General features: G+C 36.0%; 1 pseudogene; it reads left to right on the top strand.

Moving 5' to 3' along the window:
- The first annotated feature begins 1250 nt into the window (after positions 1–1250).
- LOC149261818 (putative ABC transporter C family member 15) lies at positions 1251–11325 on the top strand (annotated as a pseudogene).
- The last annotated feature ends 2161 nt before the right edge of the window (positions 11326–13486 follow it).

The raw sequence follows: 13486 nt of genomic DNA on the forward strand, positions 1-13486 counted from the left end.
AGTTTTTGGAAGTTTTTTTTGGTAGGATTTTCTGGTTTAATTTCTCTAACATGCTGTAGAAATTGATTGAAATTACAGGCTTGATGAGTAATCCTTGCATAATAGAAGTGCCCTACAGGTTTTTGAGGGCGCTGAATCCATATATAGAGTCAAAATATCAGTTTAAATAACACAAATCAAAATTTCACCAAAATATTTTCCGCCAGATTCCAACAGTAAAAAGTTCACAAAATCATACTACAAACAACTCCATTTCTGTCTAACATGGGCACGCACAGTAAAGCAGAAAGGAATCCATGGAGAGCAGAAAGGTGTCGGTCCAGCTTATGGACGCGGAGAAGGGCGCAGAGGTGTCTGATGCAGATGACTGCGCTTACACATGTCATGGGCATCGACAGTAGTGAGACATCGTTACACTGAGACCTCTTCAAAGTACGACTACAGTCACTCATGAGACCTTGTAAGAGTGTCAGGGGCGTTAGAAGACCTTGCAGTGAGACCCTATATAGGAGTAAATTGGTCCAGAAAATTATCGATTTTTCTGGGAGATTTTGGTATAAAATGGTAATTCTTTTTTGGAAATTCCAGTATTGTTGTTTCAAGATTTTGGTTGCTTTTTAAGTTTTTTTTGTGGTAATTTATTTTCATTTTCAAAAACAATATTCAAACATTCTTATTATTAAATTTCTTATATCAAAAAAAAATTTCTTATATCAAAAAAATTAAAAGATAAAAGATTGTTCCATAATTATTTTTAAAATTGTTTAGTTTTAGAAGGCTATTTACAAAGAAATGGTTTATTTTTACGCCGTAAGGTGTTTCCATTTGAAATCAATTTTCCTCTTGAGTTACCTGTACATTTCTGAACCTTTGATTTAAGTGTTAGACGATGAAAATAATCTTATCCATCCAATTGATTAGACGGGTATACGATGCGACCCAACAGATGGACGCTTGCCCTCGCTCGACGCTACGCTACTTCCAGGGGCTTTCTCCGTACGCTGCACTTGCCCTCACTTTGCGATACTATATTCTAGGACCCTGGATCTATGGAAATCGACTTCAGGAAACCCTTCATATCAATCATAAGGTAGCAAATCATATTCTGATCCTTAGAACATACCCAACCTGCTACAGGACTCATGAGATGATTCCAGGAGGTCTCGCTCAGCCTTAAAAGGGCTTGGATTATCACCACTAGATGCCTTGGACTGTCACAGGTCCACTTCTGGACTTCGGTCTGTCGCGGGATGGCTACAGGAATTGCGATCTGTTACAGAATGGTTGCTCGGCATCAGAGTATGTATTTCCATTTTAGTTTGTCTCAGAGTATCAAGGATTTTGAAGCAGAAGCTAAAGCAATCGGTAGGGTTAAACATCCCAACATTGTTCGCCTCCGAGCTTTCTATTGGGGTATAGAGGAAAAATTGCTAGTTTATGACTACATTCCACATGGAAGCTTGGAAAATGCCTATTATGGTGGGTTCTCTTGTTCTCTTTTTTCCATTTCATGTATATCGGCAGGAAATCTCGTTCAATTCGTTTCTGCATGGTTGTAGGCCATCTGGAATAGCTTCGAAACTGAATCCGAGCCAAGATTTAACAGAGTCCACCGATCTGGATACGATGAAGCGCTCTTGTATGTATTCGGTAATGACGAAGGTGATATAGAAGCCTCGAGCATATAAAATCTTAGAGAGTTGCGTCATGGCGTGAATGTGACCCTGAGCAGGGAAAGGGAGCATAACAGCATGAGGTCGTGTATTCATGGCACTATGTAGCATAGAGAAATAGTGATCCAGATCTGAGGGATTAAGATTTAGGAGCATGAGGAGAGAAAACATACAGATGTAACTAAACATTCAACAGAGAATACTCAACACAGTGAATGATGTAACTAAACATTCAATAGAGAATACACAACACAGGGAATGCCTCACAACATAAGAAAAGAAGGAAGGGCCTCGCAACACAAAAAAAGAAAGAAGAAAACTCTTTATTAAATTCAGGAATCATTTATGGATGGTTTGGATTGGATTGATACCATGGATTATATGGTATACATATCATAATCAAATAATCAAATACAATCAAATACCATGAGTGGAAACAAGACTCAAATACCATCGGTGGATATGATTCAAATACCAATTTTCATTAGATTCAAACAGAGTGCCATGTCTAAAGGAACAGGCCGGTGCTAAGCAAAACGGTATGGGTGATCAGGAATATGAGAGCAGGTGGTAGGCAAAACGGGATGGCTGATGAGGAATATGAGAGCCGAGGTAGACACAGATATATGGAATCCCAAATTTACAATGTACACCATATCAAAGCCTTTGCCATATGACCATGAGAGCCAAGAGTGAAAAAGAAACAAATAGATGTAGAGAATAGAGATCTTTTGTGCTGTTATAATTTCCACCAAAATTTTTCCGTTAGGTAGGTTTGGGAGTCTATGGTTGTTTGATTGCATTTGAAATAAAGAAAGTGAATGTAAAACACCTCATGATTCAGAAAGACAGTTTATTCAGTCACATAGCACAATTTGAACCTCTCTGTTACAGGGATGTAGGTTATTAACAAAATTGTCTTTGTTGATTTCTTTTAATTGTCATGTAGTTCAGAAAATGCAATTTCTTTCACAATGAAGGTAATACTCTGCATATTATTAAGTAATTGTGTAAATTGAAATGTTTGCAACTTGTATAGACTACAACGAATACTGTTGCAACCAGAGGAAGAACTGTTGAGAAATGATTCTGCAGATGCTGCCCTGGAAGGAACTGCTCCTAAGCCAAAGAAAACTATTGGAAAAATTAAGGTTCAAGGTATAGTAGCATCTGATTCTTTTCATGGTTATTTTGTATTGACTTGATATGGATGCATCAATAATAAGTACAGTTGATTTGTTTTTATTCCTTATTTTCTAAATGGCACATATCTTGTTCTTCTTGAAAGGTAGTGAAAAAGAAACAAATAGATGTAGAGAATAGAGATCTATTGTGCTGTTATAATTTCCATCAAAAATTTTCCATGATCAATGTTCAAAGTACATCCTCAGATTCATAAATCTATGGTCTTGCTGTAAATTAGGAAAATGTGCTTTGATAAATGAGTACACTTGTTTATAGTCATACATGAGTTGAAACTTCAAACTGTTATAAGAAAAGTCTCTGATTTTGCTTTTACAGGCCCGCTTCTGTGAATGTTAGAGAGGCAGCAGGTTCTTGCCGGCAATCAACAGTTTCAGCAAGCTAGCCACCCACTTTTCACCTCAAGTTTGACTGTTTCTTCCTACCTAAGGTCTTGTGTGTGTTGATATATAAAAAGAAACAATCAGGATGCCTCAATATTTATTTTTCATGTTAATGTGGATCAGTAATTCATTACGGGATATAATGTACTTCTCATCTGCTCTGGATCTTGACCTGAATGTGCTTGCAATTCATTGAGTGTAGTGGGCAAGCCCTTATTGTCTATGGGGATGTGTGCACCTTTGGTTCTGGGAATGAGCCAGCTGTCATGATTGTAGTTGGTCCGTGCCCAGGATGTCTTAAGATTTGTTTTTCATGTTAATGTAGATCAATAATTATTTATCAGATAGATGTTATTTCTCATCTGCTATGCATTTTGACAATAATGTGCTTGCAATTACTGAGTGTAGTGGGTAGGGAGCTTGGCAAGCCCTCATTGCCTATGAGGCATGTGTGCGTCTTTGTCTCCGGGCATGGGCTAATGGTCGTATGGAAGCTCCTGAATTCGTTCATAATGAGTGCAATGTTTTGCATAATGCTTTTGGGTAGGTTATTAACAAAATTGTCTTTGTTGATTTCTTTTAATTGTCATGTAGTTCGGAAAATGCAAATTCTTTCACAATGAAGGTAATACTCTGCATATTATTAAGTAATTGTGTAAATTGAAATGTCTGCAACTTGTATAGACTACAACGAATATTGTTGCAACCAGGAAGAAATGTTGAGAAATGATTCTGCAGATGGTGCCCTGAAAGGAACTGCTCCTAAGCCAAAGAAAACTATTGGAAAAATTAAGGTTCAAGGTATAGTAGCATCTGATTCTTTTCATGGTTATTTTGTACTGACTTGATATGGATGCATCAATAATAAGTATAGTTGATTTGTTTTTATTCCTTATTTTCTAAATGGCACATATCTCGTTCTTCTTGAAAGGTAGTGAAAAAGAAACAAATAGATGTAGAGAATAGAGATCTATTGCGCTGTTGTAATTTCCATCAAATTTTTTCCATTAGGTAGGTTCGGGAGTCTATAGTTGTTTGATTGCACTTGAAATAAAGAAAGTGAATGTAAAACACCTCATGATTCAGAAAGACAGTTTAAACTGAGCTTTCAATACATTGTTTTTGATGCAGTTCGTAAAGTCAAGGTCATGCCAGATATGCCATCCAAATGTAGTTTTCAGTCTTGTAGGTCATCCTTTCTAAATATGGAGTCCCTACGCTCCAGATTTTGCATGGAGCACAGAAAAAGAAACAAAGAAACATGAAAAAGAAGTGATGGTGTTGAAAGGACTACACATAGTGAAAAAACTTACATGAAATCATGTTGTTTGTGTTGGATATCTGTTACCCAGAAGAACATTGGAGATGAAGCTCTGGCAATGTCAATGAGCTGACAGTAGGATCAGCTTGAGAAATTATTAAAAATTAAAATAAAATAAATATTTTAACAAAGCATTCAATTGATACACCCATTTCTCTGTTCTTTTAAATGTTTGCATCTTGCCCACCAGAATGAAAGAGGGAGAGCGCATGCAGCCAGCTACCGAGGCATGTCAAGTATACAAGTATCAGTTATCCCTGTTATACAATCTCACCATCTCTCATTGCTAGTTATGTTTATGCTGCTTCTAGAATTATTTAATCCAGTAAACAAGAAGGTTTTTGCACTGAAACATCCTTGTTGTATGAAGCCCAATATGTATGTGCATTTATAAATGGTAATGGTAACCAAGAGTTCTGTTGGCACTTTTTCATGTGGGTACTGAAGTATATATACTCATAAGGCACTTTGTTGATATTGTTAGTAAATTATTTGTTTGCAGTCATGGAAGCCATAGGGGCACTAAACAAGAATAAGAATACCCTCTGGCTGGAAATGGGTGAAATAGTTGGGTGGGAGGGACTTAGAGCTCTTTTTGGAGGGCAGTTCTTTTGACATGCACTTGCAATTGGGCTTAATTTGCTCTTTCTTGTTTCTGTCATCCTCGAACTGTGTTGGACAAGGTGTAAATTTCACACACCTCGGCCACCTACACCTCCTGTTCCATTTAACAGCTTTTCGAGTAAGTTTAAGCTAGGGATTATGCAAAAGCTGGCTTTAGGTGGTTGCATTTTTCTGTGTATATGCTATAGCGTTCTTGGGATATCGAGCCCTGTGTATTGGTGGTTGAAGGAGAAGCCTGAAGGTTTTAAAAATGTGGGCGAGTATATTGTCCAGGCTCTAACTTGGGTTACAATGTCAGCTTATGTTCATCACTCCTTCAGAAAAGAAGGTAAACAAAAGTTTCCACTTTTATTGTAGTTGTGGTGGAGTCTATCATTCATTCTGCAGGCTTTCTTCATCGTCCTCGACATTCAACGGTTGACAAAACAAAGAAGCATTGTTGTTGATATCTTTGTTGAAATTATGGCTGTTCTCATTTTGGCTTGCTTGTGTTATACTAGTTGTTGTGCCAGAAGTGGTGTACAGTCCTCCTCACAGAACATTCTAGAACCTCTCTTGAAAGACAATCCCCAAAAATGTGGAAACATTAACGTAGTCTCTACTTATGCAACAACCAATCTTCTCAGTCGGCTGTCATTTTCTTGGATGAGTCCTTTTCTTGCTGTTGGTTATAAGAGCCCTTTGCATATTGATGATGTACCCCAAGTTGCAGAGGCAGATAGGATAGGCCAATTATACCCTAAATTCAGAACTCAGCTAGAGGCCAAAGGTGATACAGGCTTATTAGCAAAAGCCTTACTCCTATATTTTCGGAAAGAAGTACTTTTGACTGCATTCTTAGCAGCACTGGAGACTTGTGCATCATATGTAGGTCCATGTTTTATAAATGCCTTTGTTCAATTTCTAGGTGGAAAGAAATAGTTTGAAAGTCAAGGCTATGTGCTAGTTTGTGCTTTTTTTGAGGCAAAGGTATTAGTGTCTTTGTCACAGCGACAAGGGTTTTCCAATCAACATCAGTTAACTTTACGAGTTAGAGCAGCATTGACAACTATTATATACAGGAAGGGCTTGTTCCTTTCCAGTCAGTCAAAACAGAAGCATACAAGCGGAGAGATTATCAACTACATGAGTGTAGATGTTCAGAATGTTTCATGTTTCTGTTACTATATGCATAGTATTTGGATTTTCCCTCTTCAATTTGTTCTAGCATTCATTATTCTATATTAGACGTTGGGCTTGGAAGCATTTTCAGGGTTGGAAGCCTCATTTGCAGTAATGTTGCCAAATTTCCCACTTGCAAAATTGCAAGAAAAATTTCAGGAGAGAATAATGGAAGAAAAAGACAAAAGGATGAAGGCCACATCGGAGACATTAAAAATTATGAGGATCTTAAAATTGTAGGCTTGGGAGACAAGATTTCTTTGGAAACTAGAAATTTTGAGGTAGGCAGAATATACTTGGCTACGAAAATATGTTACACATCAGCTATCACAACATATGTTTCCTCTATTGGACCAATATTTATCATTGTTGCAACTTTTGGTACGTGTATGCTTATAGGAGTGCCTTTGACAGCAGGGAGAATTCTTTCTGCACTCGCAACCTATGGGACACTTCAGGGAGCTATGGGCATGCTTCCTGGCTTAATCCCTCAGATTGCGCAAACTAAAGTGTCAATAGATCGCATTGTGGCCTTTCTACAGGAGGAAGAGTTGCAACATGATGGGGTAGAAAAGGTATCAAAGGAGTCAACAGACTTCACGATTCAAATCCAAGGAGGGATATTTTCTTGGAATCCCTATTCCTCTAGTCCAACTATAAGAGGTTTAGATGTCCAACTAGAGAGAGGCATGAGGGTTACAGTATGTGGAACTGTTGGTTCACGAAAATCAAGCCTTTTGTCCTGCATATTAGGTGAAATACCAAAAATATCAGGCTCTATTAGTTTAAGTGGTACCAAAGCATATTTCCCTCTGTCTCCTTGGATACAAAGTGGGAAAATTAAAGACACTATTCTCTTTGGAAAGAAGATGGATACTATTAGATACAATAGTGTACTTGATGATTGTGCATTGAAAAAAGAGCTTGAACTTTTTCCTTATGGGGACGAGACAGACATTGGAGAAAGAGGGTTAAATTTGAGTGGTGGACAAAAACAGAGAATACAGATTGCCCATGCTTTATATCAAGATGTAGACATTTAAATTTTTGATGACCCTTTTAGTGTTGTGGATGCACATACCGGAAAAAATATTTTCCAAGTATGTTTCTCTTATCCTTTACATACTGTAGGTTTGCTAAATTAATTAGTTTTAAAGTTTTGATGGAATGATGAAGCTCCACAGTATCACTCTGCAATTCATTGTTCAGTCTGGATAATATACATTGCTGGTTGTGCCGCTGCAAATTCATGTCCATAAACATCTAAGAAATTGGACTTGCTTGTTATAGGAATGCATACTTTGTATTCTGGGTTCAAAGGCTGTAGTCTATGTAACTCATCAAGTGGATTTTTTACCCTCTGCTGACATCATTCTGGTAGGTTTGAATTTCTTTCATCCTGCTCTAGTGATATTAAAATTTTCAATGTAATTGGTAAAGGGACAGTGGGTTTATTGATCATTTATTGACAGGAGGAGATAAGTGATCCGTATTTTGTTGATGTAAATGATATTCTTCACAGGTAATGCAAGATGGTGAAATTACTCAGGTTGGTAGATATGATGACATCTTACAATCAGGCACAAATTTTGTGGAATTAGTTGGTGCACATCAGAAACCTTTGAAAGCTATTTCTGCTATGGAGAAATCTGAAGTGTACACATCAGAGAGATTTGTTGAAAGCTCATGTCTTGGAAATACAGCTGCAGTGAAAAATGTTACTGCCAGTGACATAGTGGAGCAGTGCGGTGTTCAGAACTCAATAGATGTAGAGGAAGAGGTTGAACCAGAAAACCACAAAGAAAGATTGGATAAAGAGAATAAAAATTCACAGCTTATACAAGAAGAAGAAAGAGAGAGAGGTAGGGTAAGCATGTCGGTATACTGGTCTTACATTACTGCTGCATACAATGGCACTTTGATACCTCTAATACTACTGGCCTAAATAATAAGTCAGCTACTTCAAATATGTAGTAACCTCTGGATGACATCGGAAGCCTCTAGAAACGAAAATGAGAGTTCCGCTATGCGAAAGTCCCTTTTCATTCTGGTTTATGTTGCTTTGACATTTACCAGCTCCCTATGTGTTTTTGTGAGGTCTATGCCTCTTTCATTGGTTGGACTTAAAACTGCTAATCAGCTTTTCAGCACTCTGCACAGGTGTATATTTCGTGCACCAATGTCCTTCTATGATGCAACTCCATCTGGGAGAATACTGAATCGGGTCAGTTGACATTTATTGTTTTAATAGGCTAATACCTTTCCTGAGAGAGGAGGAAATCATTTGATTCTAGTGGGTCAGTAACAAGATCTCTGTTTCTTGGTAGGCATCAACTGATCAGAGTACAGTGGACACATTGATTCCTTCTCAACTAGGAGAATTGGCTTTTGCATTTATACAACTTTTGGGGATCATTGCAGTCATGTCTCATATTGCTTGGCAGGTCTTCATTGTGTTTATACCGGTGGGTGCAAGTTGTATATGGTATCATGTATTCTCTGTATTTCTCAATAATAATAAATACGAACTTGCAAATTTTAATTTTCTCAGAGGAACATAAATTGGCGATAAGAGAGTTTGATTTCTACTTCAAGGTTTGTTGTAGGTAGATCCCATAATCTGATTGAAATGGATGTTATCAAATAGATTAAGTTGCATCAAGATTCTATCATGACAATAGTTTATCTGTATTTCTTTGTTTCCATGCTTTTGGGTTTTTATAGTAATAAGAGAATTCTTGTAACTCTTCTGACCTTCCTTGCATGTAGCAATACTACATAACATCAGCTAGGGAACTGGCTTGGCTAGCATCAGTTTGTAGAGCTCCAATCGTACAACATTTTGGAGAATCGCAGCCGCCATTAGAAGTTTTGACCAGGAATTTCGATTCATGGAAAGAAATCTCGAGTTGATTGATATATATATATATATATATATATATATATATATATATATATATATATATATATATATATATATATATATATCTATATATATATATATATATATATATATATATATATATATATATATATATATATATATATATATATATATATATATATATATATATATGAGACCTAGTCTCCACAATGTTGGAGCCAATGAGTGGTTTGCCATTCGGATGGATTTTCTGTCAAATCTTGTGTTTGCATTATTTTTGGTGTTCCTCATTCGCTTGCCTCAAGATGTAATTAGCCCAAGTAGGTACAGAAGCACTATCTTGGCTTACAATTATTTTTCCTAAACTGATCTCAGCAAACTAGACATATTCTTTATAATGAAATATGAAAGTAAATGAAATGGCACCTTAACAGGCACTGCAGGGTTGGCAATAACATACAGTCTAAGTCTGAACATGGTACAAACCTGTGTAATATGGTGCCTTTGTTATGTGAAGACCAACATGTTGTCGGCGGAGAGAATAATGCAGTATTCATGAATTCCCACTGAGTCACCAGTGATTATAGAGAATTGTAGACCAAACTCCAACTGGCCATCTAGAGGAACGATAGATCTAACTAATTTTTAGGTCAGAACTCAATACAAATAGACTCTTTTTCATGCATTCAATGGTATTAATTTGCATGTCAGTTCATCTATAAATTTGATCCGTACAATCATGTGCGTTATGGACCACATCTTCCGCTTTTCTTGAAAGGCCTTAAATGCACTTTCCCTGGAGGCACGAAGGTGGGAGTTGTGGGGTGGACAGGAAGTGGCAAATCTACTCTTATTCAATCCATTTTTCGCATTGTGGAACCAACAATGGGCAGAATTGTCATTGATGGAGTCGACATCTCATCCATAGGCCTCCATGACCTAAGATCCAAATTAAGCATTATTCCCCAAGAACCAACAATGCTTGAAGGCACTATAAGAAATAATTTGGATCCTCTCGAAGATTGCTTGGATGATGAGATTTGGGAGGTTAGTTCTGCTTCATATTCTATAAGCATTAGTATCAATTTTAGCGTCAATTATTCTTTCCTTGAAGAATATAGATATTTCCTTGAGGATCTTGCTGTAAGTTTATTGTTTATGAATCTACTTCAATTTTGCTTGTGCTTTTAGGCTTTGGACAAGTGCCAACTTGGTGAGAATATACGAGCAAAAGAAAAGAAACTTGATTCCTCAGGTCTGTGTGTCTTTATCACATTCAATGGAAGTCCTAAAGGAGAAAAATAAAACCTTTTACAGTAGCTATTTCTGCTATTTTCTTTCCATATTAGTGCTCATGTATTGTTTAATTTTTTATGTCCTTGAGACCTACCTGGTCTCTAGGACCCCTTTTTCTTAGAATGAAAATTGAGAATCGAATTTAATGGAATGATCTCTTGTACAGTGTCTAAGAATGGAGGAAACTGGAGTGTGGGTCAATGCCAACTTGTCTGTTTGGGACGTACACTACTAAAACAAAGTCGGATACTGGTCCTTGACGAGGCAATTGCCTCAGTTGACACTACAACTGATGGGTTTATTCAGCAAATAATTCGCCACCAATTTTCTACCTGCACAGTCATTATTATAGCACATCGGATTCCATCTATTATTGAGAGTGATATGGTTCTCCTATTAAAGGATGGTATAACATTTTTTAGTTGTTTATTTTCTAGTGTTTTGTTACAGTTACTATTTTTTTGGACACATTTCATTTTTTACTTACTTTGTATTTGTTTTGAATCAGGACAAATTGCTGAGTATGACACTCCATCCAAACTACTCAGCAACAAATTTTCTGCATTTGCAAAACTTGTTTCAGAGTACTCCATCCAATAGATATCTTAACTAGAGCTTTGGACATTGGTCATATTGGGTTTACAATAGAATGGAGAAAAATCTTCATTTCCCTAAAACTCAAGCTGGATAAATGTACAATATAGAGATACAATATAGTAGACTATGAGCTACCATGTAAGCTCATTATTTTCTGATAATATTCTATATTTAAGTCCTTAAGAAGAGTTCAATAATTCCTATCAGTTACTTTGACTGACTTTGATAGTTATGATTTTTCAATTGTTATATACAAATGGAGTTTACCCTTTTTCCTGTGTAACTTTTATCACTTCAACAAGGTAATCAAGGTAATATTGGAGAACTCCAGACAACTTGGATTTGCACAGGTAATGCCGTTGGATGTAAGGTGCCTCTAACTAATTTGTCTTTTTTTTCCTTGCTTTGATTCTATTATTTTGAGTTTCACAGCTACATTTTTTTTGTTTCTATTTTAGTTCTGACCTCTATATGTAGTAATACTATGCCAATTCACATCAACATTTTATTCTCATTTCTACCAAACAAGCTATGATATACTTGTCAAGGTTCATAGGTCTTGTTATTTATAGGTCTTAATAATAAGTGATGGCTAATTGTTAATGTGTATTTTTCCTTCATGCAATGAACCAACTCAATTTTATTCATAATATTTTGCAGTTATAAACTTTTGAAGTTACCTAATATTTCAATGAGTAAGAATTTGGGAATTCTACTATCTAACCATCAAATATGCCCAAAAGAGGGAAAAAAATATAAGAAAAAATGAGAGATGTACAAAATAGACATAGGCTTTTTGTTCTTTAAAAGCAATTTATTTTTCATTTAATTATTTTTTTCAATCTCTCTCTCTCTCTCTCTCTCTCTCTCTCTCTCTCTCTCTCTCTCTATATATATATATATATATATATATATGTGTAATCTTTTCTTTTGAATAATGATGAAAATATTGGTTTGAGTGGTTGTTTTAACTAATATTCAGTTTAACAAGTTTTTTTTTTTTTTTTTTTTTTAAATTAAAATTTTCAATATAAAAAAAGATATTCTACATCAACTTCAAAAAATCTTCTAATTCACCTAGTTGAGGTAAATTTTCATTTTTATCAGAGTTAAAACTTCACTTTAGCTATGGGAGGAACTTGCACACATTTTTTTTGGCACAAAAATTAAATATGTTCTTTTAAAAAGTTTCATACTCCATTAAATGTTTTAAATTCACTGTGATAAAAGTTCAACACATTCACTATGATAAAAGTTCAACACTGACTGACAAAAGTATAAAGTGTCTTTTTTAAATGAAAAGTATAAATTGTCTTGTTTAAATGAAAAGTTTAGAATGCACGTGATTGATTATAAGAGTGGCTCTCAAATTAAAATTGAAACTTTGAAAACAATTCCATGAAAGTACAGGGAGTTATCTCCTTTGTATGAAAGTATAGGGAGTTATCTCCTTAGTTTAATGTTCTTTCCATGCCAATTAAAATGTAATGAGGGATCATTCCAAACTTTCTATAGAATTCATACTATGCTTTCTCCCCCATTTAGAACTTTCTCATCATTACTAAGGGTTTAGGTTTTAGTGGAGTGAAATTTGGAACTTAAGACCATTGAAAGAACAAAAGTGTTAAAATTGGCAACTAGGGCCAAATTCCACCGTGGGACAATTCATTTGATGGAGATGATGATTGCATTAAATTTCACTTTATGAGAGAGACCAAAATTGATATAAAAATCATCGCATTTGGACAAGAAGAAGTGTGAGATTTTGAATTTATGCCCACACATGTGCAAATTGTTCAGGTTGGCCACATCATCATGGAGGCTCATGAAGCCCAATGGACATGACTCTTCACCCGTGACCTCTCAACTCATTTGGCATCATCATCAACACTCGTATTCTTCTATCTCCCACTCCCATTGGTTTGTACAACTATTTGGCTCTCTTTTCTCTCACACGTGTGGCACAAGTCAAGAACTAGATTTTAAGACACCTAAAGAAGTTTTCACTGGTAAGAAACCTGATGTTTCTCATTTTAGAATATATGGATGTCTTGTGTATTTTCATGTGTATAAAGAGAAAAAAAACAAGTTGGAAGCATCTGGGAAGAAAGGTATATTTGTGGGCTATAGTGAGAATTCAAAGGCATATAGAATCTATGTGCTTGGACAAAGGATGTGGAAGTTAGCCATGATGTCACCTTCGATGAAGATATTGCCCTTGGGAAGACCCAAGATCTCCCCACTCCAAGGAAGGAAATAATGATGATGTTGTGGAAAAATAGGATGAACCTCCTTCAGATGAACCTATGCCTAATGTTGAAGGCCCAATGGATCCCATTGATCC

Source organism: Pinus tabuliformis, chromosome 6 (assembly GCF_031772625.1).
Source record: "Pinus tabuliformis cultivar Carrire ecotype Pingquan chromosome 6, CPIR1, whole genome shotgun sequence".
NCBI classification, from domain to species: domain Eukaryota; kingdom Viridiplantae; phylum Streptophyta; class Pinopsida; order Pinales; family Pinaceae; genus Pinus; species Pinus tabuliformis.